The sequence below is a fragment of the Vicugna pacos genome, chromosome 12 (genome assembly GCF_048564905.1).
Source record: "Vicugna pacos chromosome 12, VicPac4, whole genome shotgun sequence".
Classification (NCBI taxonomy): Eukaryota; Metazoa; Chordata; class Mammalia; order Artiodactyla; family Camelidae; genus Vicugna; species Vicugna pacos.
In genome coordinates this window covers 28,933,276-28,957,085 of record NC_132998.1, presented here as the reverse complement: position 1 = coordinate 28,957,085, position 23,810 = coordinate 28,933,276, and the positions used below count along the sequence as shown (strand labels likewise).

Sequence of the window (23,810 nt, the reverse complement as noted above, 5' to 3'; positions counted from 1 at the left end):
GCTAACTTTATAGGGCCCCAGCAGGACAACCGAGGGGGGGGGTGATTTTTTTTCTCCCCAACAGTTTTGGTGACAAAAGTGGGAATTCCATCATCAAGGACACCTTGCTTGGTCCAGAAGCTGCAATTAAGAGATCCTGGGCCTCAGACAAAAGCCACAGAAGATCAAACTTCTTGCCAAAGTCAGCCTCTGGGATTTCTGCCCACAGGGTCAGGTGGAATGAGGGTGGTGAAAGGCTGTCTTTTCAATTTAATTTTCAGGCTCAGCCAGGGACCCCAAGAGGACAGAGGACAAGTTTTTCCATCCCTATGCAGGAAAACTGAAAACATTTCTTACATGTTGAGGAATACTGACTCCGAGGTCTCCATAAAGGTAGTCTACTTCCCCTGACACGCTTGTCCTCCTGCGCTGACGTCCCAGCCCCACGCGGCTCTGGCAGCCACGTTGCACACCGACACCTAGGCCCTGCTTGTTACTGTCCCGCCACACCCCTTACAGCTGTCTCCAGCACTCGCAGTTACTATAGCGTTTGCATTTTGAAGATAGCCATCAGCTCTCACAACCACAGGCAAAAGCACAAGCATCCTGCCTTGAAAGCTGCACTAACCATCCACAATGTTCCTGTGAGCCTGGAGCGGGCCTTCTGTTACATGAGCCAGCGTCAATCACCAGCAGGACAGAAAAGCAATAAAGCGGTGGCAAGAAATTGCTTCTTACAGAAAAATACTTGATCATAACCACTTTGAAAATTGACTGCAAAATTGAACTGTACCACAAAGACTTCTTTAAGAAGTCACAAACACACTGCCATAGCCATTACAGATGCCTTCTTACCAGAAAAAAAATGAATATGTTACACTTGCATCATGTATTAGACAATTCACCAGAACTGGTAACAAAAAATTAATATGAAGCAACCAGATCAGGAGTACTATTTCCTTTTCCATAAATGTTCTCTAGATTTGCATCTGCGTTTTCTGTTTATAAACAAAATCTTTCATGCATTTAGCCTGGAAATGCTTACTGAAAATAAATGTACACATGTACACACACACACACACACACACACACACACACACTCCTTAATCTAGAGTGAAAATAGAAAATACCTTTTCCCCGCAGTTATCAAGTATTTTTAAACCTTTTTCCTCAGCAAATAACTAGGCTGAAAGCAATTATGTTTCATTGTAAAACGGACAACAAGCATACATGCTGGGAAGAGTGGTTGGTTTGGGTCAGGATTTCTCAGTCTTGGCACTACTGACATTTTGGGATGGACAATTTTCTCCTGTGGGGAGGGGGTGCTTTCCTGGACATTGTTCGGTGTTTAGCAGACTCCCAGGTCTCCACCCCCACCCCCACCCCCAGCCATGATAATCAAATGTTTCTCCAGACTTTTTGTCCTGAGGGCGGAAATCATCCTGTGTTGAAAACAACTCTTTGAGGTTGAAGTAGATTATGCTCTGTGGCAATGAGACTTCAGGAACCCTTATCAGGTTTTTTTCCCCAAAATTTTTCTAGCTGTGGTATTTACAAAAAATGAGATTTCTAGGTAGCCTACTGGAAGAAATAAACAAAGCTGCCCAAGGGCTGAGAGCTCTCTGTTTGACACATTGGGTGGGAACCCAGTTACTGGAGACGCAAAGGTTGGGAAGTGGTGTCCGTGGGAATCATGTCCCTGACTGTCCCCACCCCACCTTCCAGCTGAGGCCTGTCTCCGGCTCATTGATCAAGCATTATTTGCAATCTTCAATTCTCATCAATTCCCGAGCTTGGCAGCAATGCTCCAGGCAAATGACAGAACCCATCGTAGGGCCGCTATTTGCAAAACAAGCTATCGGGCTGCTGAGAACTGAGGCAGTGAAAGGTGAGGTCTTGTCACCTTGGTCCTTGGAAATAGCACAGCCTGGAAAGCAGAACCTTCTTTCAGGAGACCTCTGAGCCCTTCAGGGGTGACCCTGCAGCACCGCCCTTAAAACAGGAGTAAATTCCACCTGGCTGGAATAGTGCCAAGGACAAAGAGACTCAATAGTCGCTAGAAGCCACAGGTAATAATATCGACATTCTGGTGGAAGAAACGCAGAGAAAGTATCAGAATTCACCCCATGAAGGGGAGCAAAAGAGTCACAACAGAAGCAACAAGTAGCAAGAGACACCAGTGGGCCCAATCCCATCCCTCCTGATAAGATTTAAAGACAAATTTTTTATTTCAGCTTGTAAGTTTCATTTCATTTTAAGTTTTAAATGTTTCTCTTTAATCAGAAAATGCCTTCAAACCCCTGGGCCAGATCTGGGACACTGAGTTCTATGCCCTATAAGTAAAACCAAAAGCAGGCCCATGTGAAAAACCATCTTGTTATTTCTGGTCACGTGTTACTTTCATGTCACAGGAATAGGAAAGAATGAAAATGCTCTTCTATACAAACAGCATCTTAAAACAGAGTTGGAAGGAAGAAGGGAACCTACACTGATGGGACAGGGGTGTGGTTGGGCGTGGTGCTCTGCCTACGGAAGAATGAGAAATGGGATGGAAAAGACTTCTTAAAATTATCTTCCTGTTATGGACTGAAGTTTGTATCACTCCTAAAACTCTTCTGTTGAAACCCTAACCCCCAAGATGATAGTATCAGGAGGTAGGGCCTTTGAGAGGTGATAAGGCCATGAAGGTGGAGCCCTCTTGAATGGGATTAATGCCCTTAAAAGCGAGAACCCAGAGAGCTCTCAGCCCCTTTCCTCCACCATGTGAGACACAGTGAGAAAACCAGTCTTTAAACCAGGAGATGGGCCCTCCCCAGACACTGGCACCTTGACCTTGGACTTCCCAGCCTCAGAACTGTGAGAAATAAAATTCTGTTGTTTCAGCCACCCAGTCTATGGCATTCTGTTACAGCAGCCCAAACAGACTAAGACGCTTACTTAATGAGGGAAGATAAACAAGCAGCAAAAAAAGTTGAATGTACATGGAATAAACAAGCAGCAAAAAAAAGTTGAATGTACTTGCTTCAAAAATGAAGACTTTTTTTAAAATAAGCAAAGTATGCAGGTGAAACAGAGAAAAGTCATCTGCTTCTAATAGAAATACATCAAAGCAGTTACCTAATTTATACAAGTTATCGCTTAGACTGAAGCTCAGCTGCTTCCAGGCGAGGGAGGAATTGGCCAGAGTGCCTGCATTTTCCTTTATTTGTATCACTTGTTTGTAATAGTCAATTGCTTGCTTCCTTTGGAATCTAGAAAAGAGAAATTTAGTTAAAGTTTTGCATCAAAGAAGCATGGCATTCATTCATTTATTCAACAAACATTCACTGAATGCTGCTAGGGCTCAGGTGCAAAGATGGATGGGACTAATCCTTGTCCTTGGAGAATTCCCCGAGGTAGGAGGGGAGGCTGGAGAGTGAAGTGGAGGTCTGACCACTCATGAAGGGCATTGAGTGCAAACCCCAGAGTTCTGACTTTAATACTGAAGAGTTTTCCTTAGGAGAATGATGTGATCCAATTTGCATTTTAGAAAGTTCACCCAGGTGTAAGTGCAGAGCATAAACTGAAGTGGGAGAGGCTGTAGGTGGGGAGATCAGTCAGTCTAGGGAAGAATGATGAGGGTCTGAGCTAATGCAGTGGCTACAGATGTAAAAGGAGACCTGCTAAGTCTTGGCATTACGTTGAATGTTGTGGTTCCGGTGCTGGGAGCGCTGGACTTCCACACATGCAGTTGAATGACGAGATTTGGGGCTGGAGCTCTGAAACCAGACTCCCCCGGTGCTAATCCTGGCTCTACCACTTAAAAGCTGGGCAAGCATCCTAATCTCCTAAACCTCAGGTTTTTCATGTTCAAAATGAGTATAACAATTTTGCCTTAAGGATTAAACAACAACAACAAAAAAATGTATGGATTGGGTTTAGAATGGTGACTGATAATAAATATCATAACAATATCATGTATTGTTAAGATGATGCCATGGTTGGGGAGGGTATAGTTCAGTGGTAGAATGCCTGCTTATCGTGCAAAAGGTCCTGGGTTCAATCCCCAGTACTTCCGTTAAAAATAATAATAATAATAATTTTTAAATAAATAAATAAACCTAATTACCTCCCCCCAAAACAAAAACAAACAAAAGCAAAAACAGAAAAAAAAAAAGATGATGCGATGGTGTTTGCACTGGGAGAGACAGGAGAAAACATATTTTGTCAGGGAGAGGGGTGGATGTTCTCATTCTTGGAACGTTGACTCTGAACCGCCCGAATATCTTGAATACCCACACACAGACGCCCCATAGGCAGGTGGGGCACATGTGTGCAGCTGATGAGAGAAGCCTGAGAAGGAGATGAAGACGAGAAGCCATCACCTCAGAGAATGATGACTGAAGCCCTAGGAACCGGCGAGGTTGGGGTACTGAGGCTGAGACAAGCAGGGAGTCCAAGAACTGAATGCAGGAGAACACCACCGTTTGGAAAAGAGTCAGGGAGAGAAAGAGGAAACCCACGAAAGAAACTGAGAAGGCATAATCAGAGAAGACAGCCACAATGGAGTATCTGGGAAGCCAGGAGAGTATGGTTTCAGGAAGGGAGCCATCGGCACTGTCGCATTCTCCAGCAGGAGAGGACCAGTAAGACCAAAGTGCAAAGAGACACGGTTAGGATGGTGTTCATAGGAGGAGCTGAAGTGGAGATGACGTCAAATGAGGTCAGTGGGAAGTGAGGCAGCAGAGAGACACGTCTGTGGGGGAGACACTGATGACAGGACAGCTGCTGATGAATGGATACGAAGTTGAGAAAGAGCAATGACATTTATTTCACTGAGAACATACCACTGTTCCTCTTAAGACAGTTTGTTGGTTCTTTCCTGTTCCAGGGGAGGGAGGGAGGTTTACTTTTACTTTTGCAACTTGACCTCATGTATCCATCCCTACCTATCCCCACTCTCCAAAGCCCTCAGGACCCCTCGGATCGTTTCTGGAGTGCATGAGAGCTGTCTGAGGGCCCCTGGCCACCAGGACATAGGATTGCCACAGGTTTGAGAGGTGAGGTGAATTGCGCAGCAAAATAGCTCCTGGGCTCAACCAGTGTGGAAGATGTGGTCACCTCAGGACAACCTTCAACAAGGAAAAAGTCTTCCCCGGTCTTTCAGAAGGTTGACTGTTGACAGTGAGGTCTGAGGAAAAGGCGTCCGAGTACAGTCAGGTCCTCTGACATAGAGGCCACGTTGTGGAACGAACGGCTGCAAGATTGTGTCTCGTGAGTCACACCCTGCCGGCTCTGGATTTGTGGGAGGGCAGCCAGGGCCCAGAGATGACTCAGTCAGTGGGCTGCGTGTTTAGATTTCTCTCTTACAAGGCAATGGTTCTACTGTCGAGCTTTCTGCTCCCCTAAAGAAAGTCCTGTTCTCTGCTCACAGTGCTGGTCTTAAGAGGAACAAAGTGGGGTTTATATGGTGTCAAGGGCCTCAAAAATTACCTTCTGTGGAGCAAAATAATCACACTAAGAACTCAATTTATCAGCTCTGCTAGTGCGCCAGGCGTTCTGCTTAGCACTGTAAACACAGGCGCTCCAGTCCTCACAGTCACCCTGTGAGGAAGATACCATTACCGCACTCATTCTCCCAGCCAGGACATGAATGAGACGCCAACATGTTCAGTATGTGCCCAGGTTCTCACTGTTACCAAGTGGCAGTAACAAAATTTGAACCCAGGCCATCGGACCCCAGAGCCCACCATCTCAGCACTATATAGCACCAGTAATTTTACCCTTAGATACTCCTTTATTTGGGTGACTCTTTTAAAGGTACATATTCTTGGAAAGGCTTGATATTGATCTGCAGTTAAGTGTTAGAAATGATCCACGTTCTTCCTGGGAGCAAAAGCCGGAAGAGGTCACCTTCCCAATGAGAGGAAAGTTCTCTCGAGGACAGTGGAAAGCGGAAAGTGAAGGGCAGGATGGGGACCAGGAGGGGAAGGGAGAGGAGCTGCAAGAGCAAAGCCTCACAACCTTACAGTCTCACCTAGAGCGTCCCCGGCCCTTCAGGCAGCTGAATTGGCTGTGAAAGGCTTCAGGCCAGGCCCAAGGAAGGGGATGGTGGACTCCCTGTGTGTGGACCCACAGAGAACCTTCTCCCATAGCAACCCATCAAGAGAAGCAGGCGAGCTTGGCAGACCCAACACTGATGCGATCCGGAGGGCAATACCTACAACCGTCTTTAAAACGCAGGCGCTGACAGAGCCCCTCCTTGACCAAACTCTCCTCAGGTTCTTCTGAGCAGTTTTCAACTAGGCCTCAACTTTTGGACATCCGTGTTCATCTCTGCATTGTCCAATTTCAGCAAGAATCTGGCTAAGTCAGTTTATCCACCCTTGGTATCTGATCACCCCCCATACCTACTCCGATTGCCCAACCCCCACCACCCCCCAGGTGATGTCTGATCACCCTGGCCTGCCTTCAGCAAGAAGCCTGTTAGGTCTGTTTAGCCAGAATCCCCCCAGACCCCTGATGTTTCCTCTTAGTAATTTTCCATCCACTCACCCCCACACCTCGCCTTTCCTTATATTCGGACCTGAGTCCAATCTGTCTCCCCCACTGCAGACCCCACTGCCGTGGTCCCTACACCTAGCACGAGGGCCTGAATAAAGTCTGTCTTACCTTTCTTTAACAAGTGTCACAAATACCTTTTTCTTTAACAGCTTTAGCGATGCTTTGTGCAGGAGGCTGAGAAAAGCCCCACGTATCGCAAGAGAGCGAGAGGACTTCCCCAGCGAGGAGCAGGGGCAGGAAAGCACGGCCGAGGCACTGCAGGCTCGGGCCTAGGTCTTGCAGAAGACAGCACCGCAGACACGCTCCACAGAGGCCTGAAGTATGTACATCTTCCTCACATGACCTGTGATGCTGAGAGACATTCACGAAGGCGTCGTACTCCTTTGTCACCTTCCTCCTGCCAAAACCTCTACACAGCTTGTGGGCCAAGAGCTCCTGTCAAATATACTATGTTCAGTGTCCTGGCAGATAGATCAGGACAGAACTCGCCGGCATGGTGAGTCCCTCCAGTATCTGGACAAGGCTGCAGCCAAAAAGTAAGATGCCCCGATGAGCGACCCCCGATCTCCCTGCCACTGGTGGGGTTTTTTTGGGGGGGTGGGGGGTGGGGAAACAAGACACCCTACTTGAAACATTTCCTAAAAACTAACCTTTCACTATGTCTCAGTGGAAAAAATAGTAAATCTGCTAAAAATTCCAGAATTTCTCCAACTAGGATGCTTTTCTTGCCAAACTTCTGATATTTAAGCATTCTTGAAATTTCATTTTTGCAAGAGAAGCATTTCCAGCAGCAAATCTGAAAATAAAATGCTTGTGTGCTACTTACAGGGCACTATACATGTTGGCTACCTTCATGGTACTATCGAAAGTAATTCTCATAAACATCCTTTTTCTATACAGGAAGATACAAAACAGCAGAGCAGTTTATATTAGCAAAGATTTAAGACCTTCATAGTGATTTATAAGATGCGTGTACATCTTTATAAGAAACTCGGGCACTATTCCCAACCTCAGCACTGCTGACATTTGGGGCTGGACAGTTTGTTGTGGAGGGTCCTGTGCAGTAGGTAATGTTTAGCATCATCCCTGACCCCTCCCCACTGCATGCCAATAGCAAAGCCTCTAGGTACCATAGGCAAACATATCTCCAGACATTGCCAGAGGTCCCATGGGGGGAAGAGCGTCCCCGCTTGAGAACCACTGGACCAAAGAATGGAAAGGCTAAAATTCAGCATTTCTTAACCCTATCAGTGAGGCAGGAAATGGATGAATGAGTACGGGTTAAGTATAGTAATCATAACAGTAACAGTGAGTACAAAAAACAAAGTTTTCAAGAAAAACGTATTTGTTTACATCAGAACACCTTCCGTGTATTTCATGGTAGCCTGGTTGCAAAGGTTGTTGTCCAGTAAGCTGGACATCTCAGCAGCACTTGGTAAAAGGTGACTTTCTTTCAAGTACTCACCAGATGCTGACGTGGCCAGGTTGCTCAGCACTCTGCCTGCAGGGAATAAACTTCGGCAAAGAAGAGGAGGCTCAAGGCTTTTTTTCCACCGAAGAATTAAGACATCACTAGGCAGAGCATTTAGTGTCATTTCTTCATCACTGCCCAAAGCTGGGTTTTTTCTTAGAAAATCAATTACTGACCTACATTGCGTGGGAGTTGGTTTTCATATGACAAATTTGTGTGTGTACCACAGTTACAGGGCCAAGGAGCTAAGACAATAGATTGAACCCAAATTCAAGTCTGCTTTGCAAATGAATGGGGTCAGAAACAGAGTGAGAATACCACTGTAGTGAAACCAACTGTCACTGTGGTAGCCAAGCCCTACAGACGGCAGCCAGTACAGTCTTGCAACAAGAAATAATAAAATGATACAGCCTTACAACAGGAGACATGTGAATAAGCCCCATAAACCTAATTAGCAAATTATGGGCTGTACCTGGATACACACATCTTGGGAATGTATCCTTCTGAAAGGCCTAACATTTCACTAGTTTATTGAGACTTAGATATCCTAACGGTAGCAAGTGTTTTCTAAGCCATACTTTGTTACGCGAAGAGAAAAAACCATAATGATGATCCCAGAAGGCATTATTAGAGTATTGCTGGTAGTAAACAAAGCAGATTTAACTACCTGTGCTATGGAATTCCATCTTGGTTATAACGGATTACATTAAATTATCAAAAAGCATCTTTCCCATCATCAGTAGCACCCATTCATTACCTAGTGCCCACTGCACTGCCCCCCGACTCCCATCCAGGGCCTCATGCCTTGCATCTGGACATCAGGGAGGGCCAGCCACGTACCTGATCTCCCTATGTCCACACTTATCCACCACGCAATCCATTCCCTATACGGCAGCAAACGTGATCTCAAAACAGAGATCAGGTGAGGTCATCCCCAGCCCAACTTACAAAAGGCTTCCCCTCACACTGAAAATAAAATCCAAATGCTTCCCGAGGCCCTGGAGGATCTGAACCCAGCTGCCTCCTGTCCTTTGCTTACAAAGGCTTCTTTCCATCGCGAGGATACCCCAAGCCCTTTCCCACCTCAGGCTCTGCACGTGCTGTTCCCTCTGCCAGGACTGGCCCCTCCTCGCACCATATGTAGCTCCTGTATCTGTCAAATCTCAGCTTAAATGTCCCCTCCTGGAAGGCCCCCTGACCATCCTTTTGCAAGTGGTCCCTCCCTGGCTTATGCTCTTCCTCCATCTCTTGTCTGTGTCTCTGCCTGCATTTAGCACAACCTGTAATTATTGCATTTGTCAGCTCCCTTGTGTGTTGTGGATCACCTCCCTTAGTGGGCAGCATTTGTGACTCTGTCTTGTCCACCCTGCGGGATGCAGCACAGTGCCTGATACACAGCAGGTGATCAGTAAACAATCTTTGAATGTGTGAGCCTTGGTCAGCCTGGAATCCTCGCCCCGCCCCCTTGATATGTCTGCCTGGGCCCTGAATCCCCACCTGACCCTTGTCAGGAGACCAGAAGTAGTGTGCTCCCATCAAAGCTGTTGCTAATGACATTTATCTACCTCCGATCATCTCTGTTCACCCAGACTCCACTCCACCTGCTGGTTTTGCATTTGGAGAACCACCCTTGTCTGTACCAAGCCAAGGTCTGCCAAACTCCTTGGAACTCTGCACTTTGGCCTGACCAGCTGGCGCTAGAGGGCCAGTCCCAGAACCTACAGAAGTGTCCCTGGTTCCCACACTGGCTTCTTCTGCTCACCAAGGCCCCAGCATGTCCATGACCAGCCCTGCATTAGGACGATGACTTGGAAGCTAGACTCTCTGTGTGGAGGGTTAGGGCTTCACATGTACCAGCACTAGAAGAGATTCTGCACAGCAGGGAGTTATGTGGACAGGCGTTAGGATCAGGTGAACCTGGCTTGGACTCCCAGCTCCAGACGTGCTAGTTGTGGGTGCTGACATAGTTTATTTAATCTCTCTGACCTTCAGTTTCCTCATCTGTCAAGGGGGTGGGTAACAATAACACACCATATGCGGTGTCTCGGACAGTAAAAGACATCGCGAGTATAAAGGGCCTTGTACACAGTAAGTGTATAGTGAATGATAACTGTGACAATAGAAGTGGATTTATAGATGGAATGTACAAGGAGCTTGCCCAAGATGACCTTTGATCTCTTAGCCATGGTGGTGGGCTGTAAAAACAGCTGTAATTCTCCACGCCACGCTGTACCCAACTCTCCTTTGCAATGCCACTCTCCACCTCCTCCCATCCAGAGGTCAGAGTCTCTTTCTCCACCCTCAAATGGAGACTAGTGACTTGTTTTGACCAATCGAATGCAGCGGAAGGGGGTGTTATGTCAGTTCTGAGCCTAGGCGTAATCTTCGGCTCTCTCTCTTGGAATTCTGTGAGCCACCAAGTGAACAGGCCTGGGCTATCTTCCTGAAAGAGGAGGAACACGTGCCCAGCCTCCCCAGTCACCCAGCCAGACAACCACCAGGCATCTGAGTGGAGCCCTCTTAGACTAGCCAGCCCCACTGGCCCTGCTAGCTGGTCACAGATGCCTGCATGAGCCCGCCCCAAATCTGCTGAGCCCTCCCCGGACCAGGGAGATCCCCTAGCCAGCCAGTAGACCCATGGGCAATAATAAGTGGCTGTTGGTTTTAATCTGTTGAGTTTTGGGGTGGTTTGTCATGCAACGAAAGCTAATTGATACAGCCATTTAAATATGACAGAAGGCTAGTGTCCTTAATTTAGTCTGAGTGTAAATCAGTGGGTCAAAAATGCTTAGTAGCTGCATTTACTGAACATTCTTTGTCTCTGTTCTATTAGTGGTACCAGAGCAGACTCGGGCATCAGATGTCAGAGAATAAAATAAAGGCTGCATTCATGAGCCCTTAACTACGTGCCAGGCCCCATTCTGTGTGCTTTATGGTCCCCCAAGAATGCTTGTAGTCTCACAACAATGTGCAATATAGACACTATTTTTACTACTCTCTTACAAACATGAAGACTGTGATGCAAAAAGGCTGTCACGTGTCTGAACGCAAAGGGCCAGTAAGCGGAAGGGGAAGGTTTTGAACCCAGAAAGTCTGGCCTTGGAGTCGAGCTCTGAACGCCCCCCTAACTGCTCAAAGCCTCCTTTTTGGAGGCACATCACAACAGCCTTCAACGTTCTGAAGGGGTGGTCTGTCACAGGAGGAGTGCTCACAGTCAACCTTCTCACATCTGCCAGCCCACCAAAAACATCAAGCTAACAAAACACACATATCCATTTCCCATTCTTCATGGGTGGGAACAGGAGTCTGGCTCTGAGACACAGAGGTCATGCCCCTTCACATGCCTACCATACCTTTTTGCTTCACTAAGGCCTGGCTGTCTTTTAAGTCGCTGGGTGAAAATTCCATCAGGTTTGACCATGCTCTCTGGAAATACTGGAGCCCTTCCTGAGTCATCCCTATCTCAAGACGGAGCTCTCCGACTGCATTCTGGACTTTGAAAAGCACTTCCGTCATGGACTGACTCTATACAAAATGAAAGAGAACGCTCTCTTGACGGGACACAGCACTACTACCAGACATCTGCCCAAGAAAGGTTCATTTCATTATGGACTTGCAAAAGATTGCATGCTGTATAGCATTTCTCAGAGAATTCTAAATACTTATAAAATGATGGTTATGGTGAAACATTTATTGAGAGACACTGCAAACTAATAATAAATTTTGGAAACTGTTTTTCACAGGTGTTAGTTAATGACAATAAAACTTTTGAAGATAAGAATAACATGATGATGTCTTGCATCTGGTAAAGTTCCCTGAGGAGGTATTATCTGGAATCCAAATGAACACCTAAAAGCACTGTCTATGTGGCCCCTGAATTCAAGTGTGACCAGAGATCTGCTAACTTAACGTTTCACACATTTTTGCTTAGAGACTTGAATTTCAATTTCCTTTCCTGGTTTAGCATATTAATTTCAAAGGTGCTTAAACTTCATTACCTTAAAAACCTTATCAATGCATAAGAATACACTAGTTGGTTATACACTTTTAAATGTCCAGTGCAAGAAATGAGAGCTAGTGACGAGGTGTCTTACAATTACTATCTCATCTCAGAGAACTTAATATTAACAAGCATGCATGTGAACATGTTTGGTAACTAATAAAGCTTATTCAATGGACAGCATTACCATCATCATTGGTCATGTAATACTTGATGTGGTACCGAACTTTTGCCCAGGACAGGACCGACTGAGCCTGGCTCCCTGGTGTGAACTCTTTCTGCTCTCCTGCACCTACTGAAAGTGCTCTTCCATGTCAAACTGACCTTCCGCTTGAGCCAGAGCTTTCCAATAAGTGTCCTGCAAACAGGTTACACCTACTCTGAGACACTGATCTCAGTCCGGGAGGCAGCTGGGTGTAGTGTGGAATCCCTGGGCCCATAGGCCTTTCACAGCTCACAGGTGTCTTTAAAAGTGCCCCCTTCCCAGCAGCTATCCCAGACCTCACCCCGAGTGCTCACCCTGCCTATCCTTCACTGTGAGATGACCTCTGTCTAGACTTCCCTGAGACCAAACCTACTCTGAAAGATTACCTTCTGATATTGGTTAGGATCGTGATTAGCTTCAAGTAACAGAAAACCCAAATTAACACTGGGTGATTTCTCTCTCATGCAAAAGTCAGGAAGTGGGTGGCCCAGGGCTACAGACACAATGTCAGAGGCTCTGGTTCTTTTACCTTGTTTTGAACCTTGTCCGACCTCCATTCCCAAGGATAACTCTTGGTCTAAAATGGCTGTTCCACCTCCAGCCATCACTTTCACAATCCAACCAGTAGGAAAGGATGAAAGAGAAGAGGGAGGGCACACCCTTCACTTCGTGGAAGCTTCTCAGACGTTAGCCACATCACCTCCATCTACATCCCATCAGCCAAAACTTAGGCATGAGCTCAGATCTGGCTTCATGGAAAGTGGGGGGCTCTAGTCTTCTTTCCAAACAGCCACTACTTACCATGAAAGGGGTAACAGATACTGGGAAAGCACGGTCTCTGGTACACCTCACTTACCCTTTTCTTTTAAATTTAAAATTGGTAGTGTTCTCACCCATTTTCTTCCCTTCTGCTTATCCCAAAGAAAGAGATGCCCAAACTCCTTACCAAGGATCCACCCCTTCCCAATCTCAGAGTCCTGTCTTCCTCACAGAGTCCCCACCAGCATCTCCAACCTGCCCCTCTCCCTGGCTCGTTTCCTGCTCCACACAAACACATGGATCTTGGCTCGAGCCTAACCTGAACCTGACACTGTCCTGACTTTTCTCCTTTCTCCTTCTATTGACACGTTTCTCAAACAGGTATCAATACATGCACTTCTCTGTTTCATTATCACACACTCACCTCTTAAAGCCCTGCAGTTTGGCTCCTCCTACACACACTGCCTTCCATCTCAGGGGTTACCACTGACCTCCACTCACCAGACCCTGGGGCCTTCTTTCAGTCCCCATCTGTCCAGACCTCTAGGTGGCAATCGATGCTGTTAGCCCCTCCCTCCTTGATTTAGGGAAACTAGGACATCCTGATTCTATTCTAATCTCTCACTTCTGTACAAGCTCTTTTCCTTCCCTCGTTTTCAGGGGAAGTAATTTCCCAATAATCAGTTCTAGCTGTCATTCAGAGATCCTGTTTCCTCTTGTGGTTTCTGCATCACATGTAGGTAGATGTTTCCCCGCTCTGTCTCCGAGTCTCAGTCCTGCATTTCCCTACCTGGCTGGATACTCCACTTGGATGTTTTTCCTGAACTGCAAACTCAGCAGTTTAAATGTTAAAAATTCATCATCCTCCCTCCAACTCCAGCTTCCTCTTTGAATTTCCCCACTTCCATCAATCAGACTCAACTGCTCAGGGATGCCTTGCTTTCTCCCCATATCATTGCCATGTTTCCAATCAGTCTGAGTGGGACAGAATCCCCTTTCATGGGGAGGCTGACAGCTCCCAACCCACCACCGGGCCATAGTGGTCCTTCCACCCTTGAGTCTCATTGCTGGAAATACTAATCGACATGTCAAATGCAATCATATAGTGTCAGCTTCCTCTTTACAAAGACACATCTTTTATTCTCCTCTTACTCCAGACTATCTGCTTCTTGAGGGCAGAGCCCACCACCACGATCCAAGCATTGAGCTTTGTGCTCCGTGGGTATTCAGTAAATAATGGTCGTTATACACAGTGATTGTGAAGCATGGATACACTTTCAATTTAGGTCACGGTCTGCACTGACCACCAACTACGGAGCTAACCTCCTGCCATGCGTGACCTCAGTGATTATTTATAGGAACCCCAGGAAATAGGGATTATCGTTCCTCTATTTCAGGTGGGAAAACTGAGGCTTGACGATGTTAATTAAATCACCCAAGCTCATATAGCTATCAAATAGGAGAACAAGACTGTCCAGCCAGACCAGCCTATCTCTAGCGCTCTGCTCTGCACACTTTCTTAACAAGTGAGCCTCTGATGCACAAACAGAGGCCCCTTCACAAAAGTATCCTTGGGTCTTCCTGCTGCCTGGTGCACCTGCTGTGAAATACTAGGCGGAGAGTCATGAGATTTATTTTTTTTAACAAGCATACTACTTTAAATCCGGGACTCCTAGCCTCAGCGCTGTTGACTCCTGTGCCATATAACACTTGATGTGGGGGCTGCCCTGTGCAGTATAGGATGTTTCCAGCATCCCTGGCCTCTGCCGACTAGATGCCACTAGCAACCTCCCCTGACCCCAAGTTGTGACAACCCAAAATGTCCCTCTAACATTGCTAAATGTTCCTTGAGAAACAAAATTGCCTCCCAGTTGAAAACCACTGCATCAAAAATTTAAATAACCTAATCTGAAGAAATTGTAAAAGTGGTTTGGTACAGAAAGCATACAGCATGAACAAGCTCTTTCCCCTCAAGAGCATTAGGCACATAGTTCAAAGGCGTTGTTATTGCCCAAAATAGCTTTAGAACTTCTCTTTTGGCAGTGCCTTCGGAGCCCAAAGAAAATTCTTTTAATAGTCTCCATGGTGGCTAGCCCCAAAGAACTGTGGCAAAAATATTTTGAGAATAAATAAAATCATAAGATTGGTACCTCCAGGAGTGCTCTGAAGTGGGAATCCTCTCTAACGACCCAGTTTGCGCACACCTCCTGCGCAGCCACCTTCTCCCTTCACCACACCGGCCCCACAGGGTACGCTTCATCACTGACGGAGACGTTGGCAGTGACTTCAAGCTAGACTTGGAGCTTCATGAGGGCAGAAACTGTGCTGAGAGAATGAGTGAATGGCTGAGTAAGCGATGAATGAATGAACGCAAGAATGACTGAGTGGATGGCTGCGATCAGGCGCTCAGTGATTACCTAACAAATGCTTGGTGCTTCCTAGAGACACACATCAGTGATGGAAATCTGGACCCCTTGGGTGCAGGGGGAAATTCCACAATCAAAATAAGATATCAGAGAATCACTGGGCTCTAGGAAGATGAAAGAGAGGTCAAAATAGTTTAAATCAAACTCCTATTATTTCTACTTTATAACTCACATGCAGTAATAACACAACAGCTGAGGCTTTCAATATGTGCCACGCGTTGTGTGAAGTGCCCTGTGCACCTCCTCACGTCACCCTGTTAACAGCCCCATGAGAGACAGACATTAGAATCCTCAACAATGAGAACTCACTGAGTCAGAGGTTCAAATTCTTGCCAAAGGCTCACAGCAATCAGTGCCAAAGCACTTTAAATCTGGGTCAGCCTGTAAATAGCCCAGGCTCCATGCACTGCTCACAGTACCTTCTAAGGACACAGAGTATTTGCGAATTCAAATTGATTCATTGATTCATTCGTCACACTTATTAAGGACCCAAGGGTTGCCATGAAGGATACAAAAATTGGTAAATGAGCATATTCTCTGACATAAAGGGACATGTAAATCTTGAGTCTTGCAAATCTCTTTAGACAGAATTCTTTCTAGGAAGATCTATGCTGATAGGGCAGAGACAGGGTCTTACAAAAATCTGAAGGCTTTTGTTTTACAACAAAAACAGCTTTGTCTTGGATTATACTAGGTCCACAAACTGTACTGAAATTGGGAAAAATGCATGATTTTTTAAAGGGTAGTTAAATGCCACCCTAAGAATAGTTACAGTTATATGTTAAGAGTGAAAGTTTCATTGTATTCAACAAGCCCAAAAGTTCATATTTCAAAAGAAAGTTTATATTTCAGAAAAGTAAGATAATCGGTCAACCTTTCCCAACATCTTTATGAAAATTATAACCAAGTCTTCAACCAGTCTGTGTTAGTTTACTTCACTCCACAACTCTCTTTCCCATTTTGTTTTATGAACATTCTTTTCCCCCAGAATGACATCTACTGCTATTCATTCATTCAGTCATATCCCCCATCTCCTTACTGCTCGTCATCGCTAATACACAGACTGGGGCACGGATTGAAGTCAAAGCTTCCTCACTGATGGACATAAGCAACGATTGTTTATTATTCATTATGCATCAGTTCCTCTGCTTGTGGACTAAATTACTCATGAACAAAGGTAAATGATATCTGAAAACACCTAACACAAATTGAATAATGTGTGAAGGATTTAAAATTATTCCCCAATGTACCTACACTAACATTTTCTCAACAGTCAAGAAGACTCTTCTGCTTCACTGGTCTTTCCCAGAGGCTTCAGAAATCTCGCGATTAAAAACACTCATTGCATAAGGTTCAACATGATGATTACAATTTACCACTCTCATTTTGGAAAAGAAATAAAAAATAAAAAATAAAAACACTCATCGGCATTTGTCCGCGGCGGTAACCTCAAAAAGCCTGCACTCCAGCACTAGAATGGAAAGAAAGATAAATAATCCTAAAGTGTATTTGGAAAGAAACAAAGAGTGCCTATCACTTCATCTTGATACAGGAGTTAAATATTAAATATATTACCTATACTTCACTGTTTCTCTCTTAAGGGATCAACACTTCGCTTTTATTAAACTTTACATATATTACCAAGTATCTTAAACTACAACATGAAATTAACTCTAAGGCTTTTAAATAATCTTGGTATGTAAATGTTGAAAACCAGAGTCAAAAAAAAAAGAGTATTTCTATACTCAATCCCTATATTGCTGTAATTTATATTAGGGGGTGATTTTCAGGCAAGACATAAAAGGTATTTAAATTTCTTACACAATTCTGCCCTCTGTAGCAACTGTCTTGAATTACTGGCTTTAAGAGAAAGAATAAAATGTTAAAAGAGCAAAACAGGGAGCATTTTTACGTGTGTGTGTGTGTGTAGTTATACCTTACCATACACAAATGAAAATATATAGAATTTTTGAACTTGAAGACTCAAATAGATGGTACCTCAAAGTCATCATTTCCAGAATTTCTCTTTCCAAACATTCCAGTATCTACACATCTACATTTGCCCATTTGTTACATTTCAAACAGTTACACCTACTGTGCCCAGCACAAATATCTTCCTTGTTCCTCATCTGTCCCTTTATGCATGCTGTAGGCTACCCAGACCTTGGACACCCTCCTGCTTTCTTTCTGATGACTTTCCATGGATCACCATTCACAAATGGAAGAAACGTTTATTGAGCATTGATGTGTCAGGAAGCATTCCAGGCTCTGAACACCAAGCACAGCAGAGAAGGGTGCAGCCCCCAGATCAGGGAGGCTGCTGGGAGCCTCTGAACCATAGCTACAGTGCCTCAGGTCGGAGAGCAAGATCTAAACAGAGCTGGGAGGGAGCGTGCTGAAGGTCAGAGTCCAACATGTGTGCCCGCAGTGGCCGTCTGAGCAAAGAGGCCTGAGGTGTGTAAGAGAACTGAGGGGGTCGAACCAAGCAATGGGCTACCCTAAGAACCAGACGCAGCTGCTCAGAGCACGCGAGCAAGGGCAGTCTGGACACACAGCCAAGGAATGGGCTCCTGCCCAGAGGTGGGACTTTTGCACATTCCAAGGGGAATACTGAGTCCAGATTCCTGTCAAGAGCTCAGGTTGGGACGGATGGTGTCCAGCACCAAGGGGCCATTCAGCACCCACACCGTGCCTGTGCTGTTCCAGGCACCAGGGGTGCAGCAGTGAACATGAGAGGCAGGGTCCTGCTCTCAAGGGGCTTATTTTCTAGCAGCTGGGAGGGTGGGAGGCAGGGGCGAGGGGAGCAGAGGTGGGCAATTTTTTTAAGAAAGGAAACAAGACAAAGTCGGGTAGCAGTAAAAGCTATGCAAAGAAATAAAACACACTGACAGGACAGAGAATGACTACATACAATGTTGGATCGGCGAGGCCACCCTGAGAGAGAGGCACGTGGGCCGAGACCTAAACAACCAGGAAAGAGCCGGTACTGCAATGAGCGGGAAGAACATTCCTGGCAGAGGGAACAGCTGGCACCAAGGCTCAAAGGCAAAGTGTACTCATACATGTTCCTACAGTTTTCTTAATATAAAATTTCACTTTCTTATATTTAACTCTAATCCCTCTGGAATTTATTTTGGTGTAATGTTTCAGGTAACTTCAATAACTTTACCAAATAGTACATCATTACCACTATTTATTCCATAGTCCATCTAATTTGAAAAGCTTCTATCATTTACTAATTTCTTATACCTGTACCTGGGTCTGTCTGAGCTTTCTATTTTGTTCCCCTGAGCTATTTTTGTTCCCAGCAGTACTTTTAAAATTATTATTATTGCTTCATAATATGTTCATAATATGAACTTGACATTCAAATTGCCCTCGTTATATGAAACTCTTATTGTCACATAGTTTTTTCTCCAAGAACCCTGGAATCATTTTGAAAATTTAGAAATGTTTTCATCCCTTTGGGATTCCAGTTAGAATTTTCTGTGTCTAGCAATCAACTGGAGAAGAACTGATAGCTTTACAACACTTAGTTGCCCATCCTGGAATATAGTATGTAGCCCTACATGCTGCAATTTTATTTTCTGTAATTCTCAATATGTTTTCAAATAAAAATAAAGATTCTGCACATTTCTTGTTAAATCTATTCTTAGATATTTCATATTTTCTGTGGCCATAGCAAATTGTATCTTCTATTCTCTTAATTTTTCTGTAGGGCTGTTTTTTTTACTTTTTAATGAAACACTTCATCCCATTTATCCAAAATACTTAGAAGTTCTGAAGGTATCAAGGGCAAAGCTTCATACATTAGTCATGAAAAGCTGGTATTGTCCCATTTACTGCAACCTTCTGACAAGATCCTGTAATGTAATGCATTTACCCTTTGCCCCAGTAAGAAAGCCTGCTCCTTAAACACAAGATGGTTCTCCCCACCCTACGATGTCCACCACCGGGAAGTGGTCAAGATGGAGCCACGCTGGGATCCAGTTTTCTACCACATCTTCCTCTCACCTTTGACACTGTCCAAAAATGCGACTGCAGCCACATCTTCACCTTGATGTGACCCAGGGCTCCAGCCAAAAACAAGAGTATCATGTTGATAAACAGATGGAAAGATATACCATGTTTTTGGTGGGAAGAATCAATATTGTTAAAGTAGCCTTAATACCCAAGGCAATATACAGGTTCAATGCAATCCCTATCAAAGTACCAATGACATTTTTCATAAAGCTGGAACAAAAAATGTTAAACTTTGTATGGAAACACAAAAGACCCCAAATAGCAAAAACAGTCTTGAAAGGAGGAATCATGCTCCCTGACTTCAGGCTATATTACAAATCTACAGTAATTAAAACAATATGGCACAAAAACAGACGCATAGATCAATGGAACAGGACAGAAAGTCCAGAAATAAACCCACGAACTTATGGTCAATTAATCTTCAACAAAGGAGGCAAGAATATACAGTGCTGAGAAAACTGGACAGCTACCTGTAAAAGACTGAAATTAGAACATTCTCTAATACCATATACAAAAATAAACTCAAAATAGGTTAAAGACATAAACATAAGACCAGATACTATAGAACTCCTAGAGGAAAATATAGGCAGAACATTCATTGATATAAATCACAGCAATATTTTTGAACCAGCTCTTGGAGTAATGGAAGTAAAAGCAAAAATAAACAAATTGGACCTAATTAAACTCAAAAGCTTTTGCACAGCTAAGGATACCATCAACAAAACAAAAAAACAACCTACAGAATGGGAGAAAATATTTGCAAATGATGTGACTGACAAGGAACTAATTTCCAAAATATACAAACAGCTCATACAGCTTTATATCAAAAAAACCAAGTAACCCAATCAAAAGATGGGCAGAAGACCTATATAGACATCTCTCCAAAGAAGACGTCCAAATGGCCAACAAGCACATGAAAAGATGCTCAACATCACTAATTGTTAGAGAAATGCAAATCAAAACTACAATGAGCTATCATCTCATATCAGTCAGAATGGCCATCATTAAAAAGTCCACAAATGATAAATGCTAGAGAGAGTGTGGGGGAAAAGGAACCCTCCTACACTGTTGGTGGGAATGTAATTTGGTGCAGCCACTGTGGAGGACAGTATGGAAGTTCCTTAAAAAGCTAAAAATAAACTTACCACATGATCCAGAAATCCCACTCCTGGGCATTTATCCAGAGAAAACTATAATTCAAAAAGATACATGCACCCCAATGTTCACAGCAGCACTATTTACAATAGCCAGGACATGGAAACAACCTAAATTTTCATCAACAGGTGACTGGATAAAGAAGATGTGGTATATTTATACAATGGAATACTACTCAGCCATAAAAAGAACAAAATAATGTCATTTGCAGCAACATGGATGGACCTGGAGATCGTCATTCTAAGTGAAGCCAGAAATAGAAAGAAGAACACCATATGTTATCATTTATATGTGGAATCTTTAAAAAAGACACAAATGAACTTATTTACAGAAACAGACTTACAGACATAGAGAACAGATTTATGGCTACCAGGGGGTGAAGAGGGTGGGAAGGGATAAATTGGGAGTTAGAAATTTGCACCTCTTGAGGAGTGATGGAAATGTTAGCTATCTTGATTGTGATAATGGTTTCATAAGTGTAAACAGCTACCAAAATTCATCAAATTGTACATCTGAAATATGTGTAGTTTACTGTACAGAAACTATACCACAATAAAATCGTTTTTTTAAAGAGTATCATGTCAAAGAGAATCTATAAAAACTGACCCGACCATAAAAGTTATCTTCTTGACTCAAAGACCTCTCTAGTGGCCTATCAGAGATGCAGCTTCCCCAGCCCAGCGCTGCTGGGTAGGAAGGCAGGTCAGGAAGCACCGTGGAGAAGCGAGTCCCAAACACAGAACTGCTCACCATTCCATCAATCCAAGAAGTTAGGCATGTTGTTCTCATCACAGCCACCAGAGGGAGCCAAACCACACCAGAGGAGAACTAAGACGCTGGGCGTTCACGCCTTCCTTACCGGAGCAACAGCCTGGAGGAGCCAGGAGAGAGAGACTCTCTTCCACTTTCACTCCTCAATCAAACGAATGACACTGGGCACCCTTAGATAACTCTCCATTTTGAAGGAATCTTCCAGAAACAGGTAGAAATCAAAAGTATAAGTAGACTATTTACCTTTCAGAACAGAATGGAGATAATGAAGAATGAGCCTCAAAAAGATAATTCCTTTTTTTTGTGGGGGGTAAATAGGTCTATTTATTTAATTAATTTATTTATTATTTTAATAAAGGTACTGGGAATTGAACCCAGGATCCCGTGCATGCTAAGCATGCACTCTACCCCTGAACTATACCCTCCCCGACAAAAAGAGAATTCTTAATCACCTCCGGGATGGGGAGGGAGGCAGGCACTGTGGTTGGGAGGATGCTCTGGTGGTCCCCAGGAATCAGGGCTTTCTTTCTACTTGGAAGTGTGCTTATCTGGAAAGCTCCCTCCACCCAACAGCAGGACCTGGCCCTCCGCTCTTAAAGTCACTTCTCCCTGCTGGTGGATTTGGGGAAAGGAATTTCTGTCTTATCTCCACTTCCTAACTGAGCCAGTCCTGCTTATCCAGTGACTCCTGGCTCCACGTGTGCTCTAGGCCCTAAACTCCTGCGCCTGCCTGGGCCCCTCATCCCACCTGGGCTTGTGCTTCCGGAAGGTGGTGGCTTCCTGAGGCTACTTGTCGTCCCCTGACCCACACTGCCTTAAATGTGGAACATGATGGAGTCTCCCTCATGCTCCTGAACAGTTTGTAACAGGAGCATCGGAGGAGGGTTTCAACACAGCACAGAGAAGAAAATCATTTAAAATAGAATATTGGACATTTAATAAAGTGCATTTAATTGATGTCCAACCTCACTTCGGAAATTTCTAACTCTTTAGTTTCCTCCAACCTCTCTAACCCCACCTTCTTGTCTCCTTGCTGCATCCTCTTCCTCTGCTCACCCTCAGAGCTTTGTCCTAGGGCTGCCTCTCTTCTTCCTGTCCCTGGATGCTCTCATTCCCTCTCCTGGCTTCAATCCCCACCATATGCATGTACCCCTGGCCTGGCTCTCTTTCTCTGAGCCCAGAGAATATCTCCTCCCGGCATTCCACAGTCATTCCAAACTCAACACGGCTTCCATCTCCTAAAGCTGCTCCTTTGGGCGTGTTTCCTGCTTTGGTGGATGGCAATGTCACCCACCTAATTGACCCAGTCAGAACCACGGGAGTCACCTTTGACAGCTCCATCTCCTGGACACCCCTTCTGAGCAAATCCTGTGGATTCTAAGTCCCAAACTTCCCCTGTGTCCCCATTGCCACCCCTTCATTGGAGCCAATACTACCTGTCACCTAGGTTATTGCCGCTAGCAGATGTCTGGGAAGCCATGCTTATACCTTTTTATTTCATTCTTCACGCCACACCCAGAATGACCTTTTAAAACCAAACCTGTCACCATCTTGCTTAAATCCTCGATGGCTTTCTACTGCTCTTAGGATCAGTGCCAGGGCCTTAGCTTGACCTTCCGTACTTAGGCTCCTGCCTCTGCAGCTGTGGGACTCCCCCCTCGCCCACCCTCTCCTGTGCCCATACTGGCCTTTCTCAGTCCTTTGGACTTACCACTCTCCCTCTCAACTGTGGCTCTCCAACCACGCTGCTCCGTCTGCCCTTCATCTGATTAGCTCTCACTCATCCTCCAAGTCTCAGATGAAATGTCATTACTACGGGTGATGCCCACGGTTCCCGAGACCAGGCCACACCTCCCTGATCCAGGCTCTGTGCCACCCCGTGTACCACTCCTCTCAGCCGAACGGCAACACAGCTGCTTATCTTTTACAACCCACCATACGCTCCACGCAGGCAGGAACCACATTTGTCCTACCCATCGCTCTATCCTTGGCATCCAGCACCATGCCTGGTACAACGGAGGCACTCAGTAAATTCTGCTGAATTGACTCAGAGGAGTGGCGGCATTTGCCCAGACCTCTTAGTGAAGAGGGCAGCTCTCCTGAGAGCACAGACCATAAAACAGGATTTCTGGAAAAACTCTCTGAAAGACTATTCCAGTCAAGGGACTTTCCTTCAGCAGCACCCAGACTGGCGCAGGGCTACGTGAGGCTGTAAAACCGTGGCAGAAAAAGAAATGTTTGAGGAGACCCACCCAGCCAGCCAGGCCGCTGCAATGCCTTCTGTGGCCATTACGTGGGATTCCTGCTATAACTAAGCCTTGTTCTGATGAATCTAAGACATCTTCTTATTGCACAGGTGACGAGTACTTGGCCTTGGGGAAGACAACAAAGAGGGGTCATCTCAAATTTACCAGTGACATTGCCTGTCTTCAGAAATCATTGGTTCCAGTTATGGGGAGGAAGACGCAGCAGCAAGGG

At 45.0% G+C, this 23,810-nt stretch overlaps 1 non-coding gene and 1 pseudogene across 1 annotated transcript; one reads left to right on the top strand and one right to left on the bottom strand.

Moving 5' to 3' along the window:
* LOC116282590 (putative tetratricopeptide repeat protein 41) overlaps positions 1-23,810 on the bottom strand; it is a 52,644-nt pseudogene that overhangs the window by 10,036 nt on the left and 18,798 nt on the right.
* TRNAD-AUC (transfer RNA aspartic acid (anticodon AUC)) lies at positions 3,964-4,036 on the top strand. Its single transcript has one exon. It is a non-coding gene; the product is annotated as a tRNA-Asp (tRNA).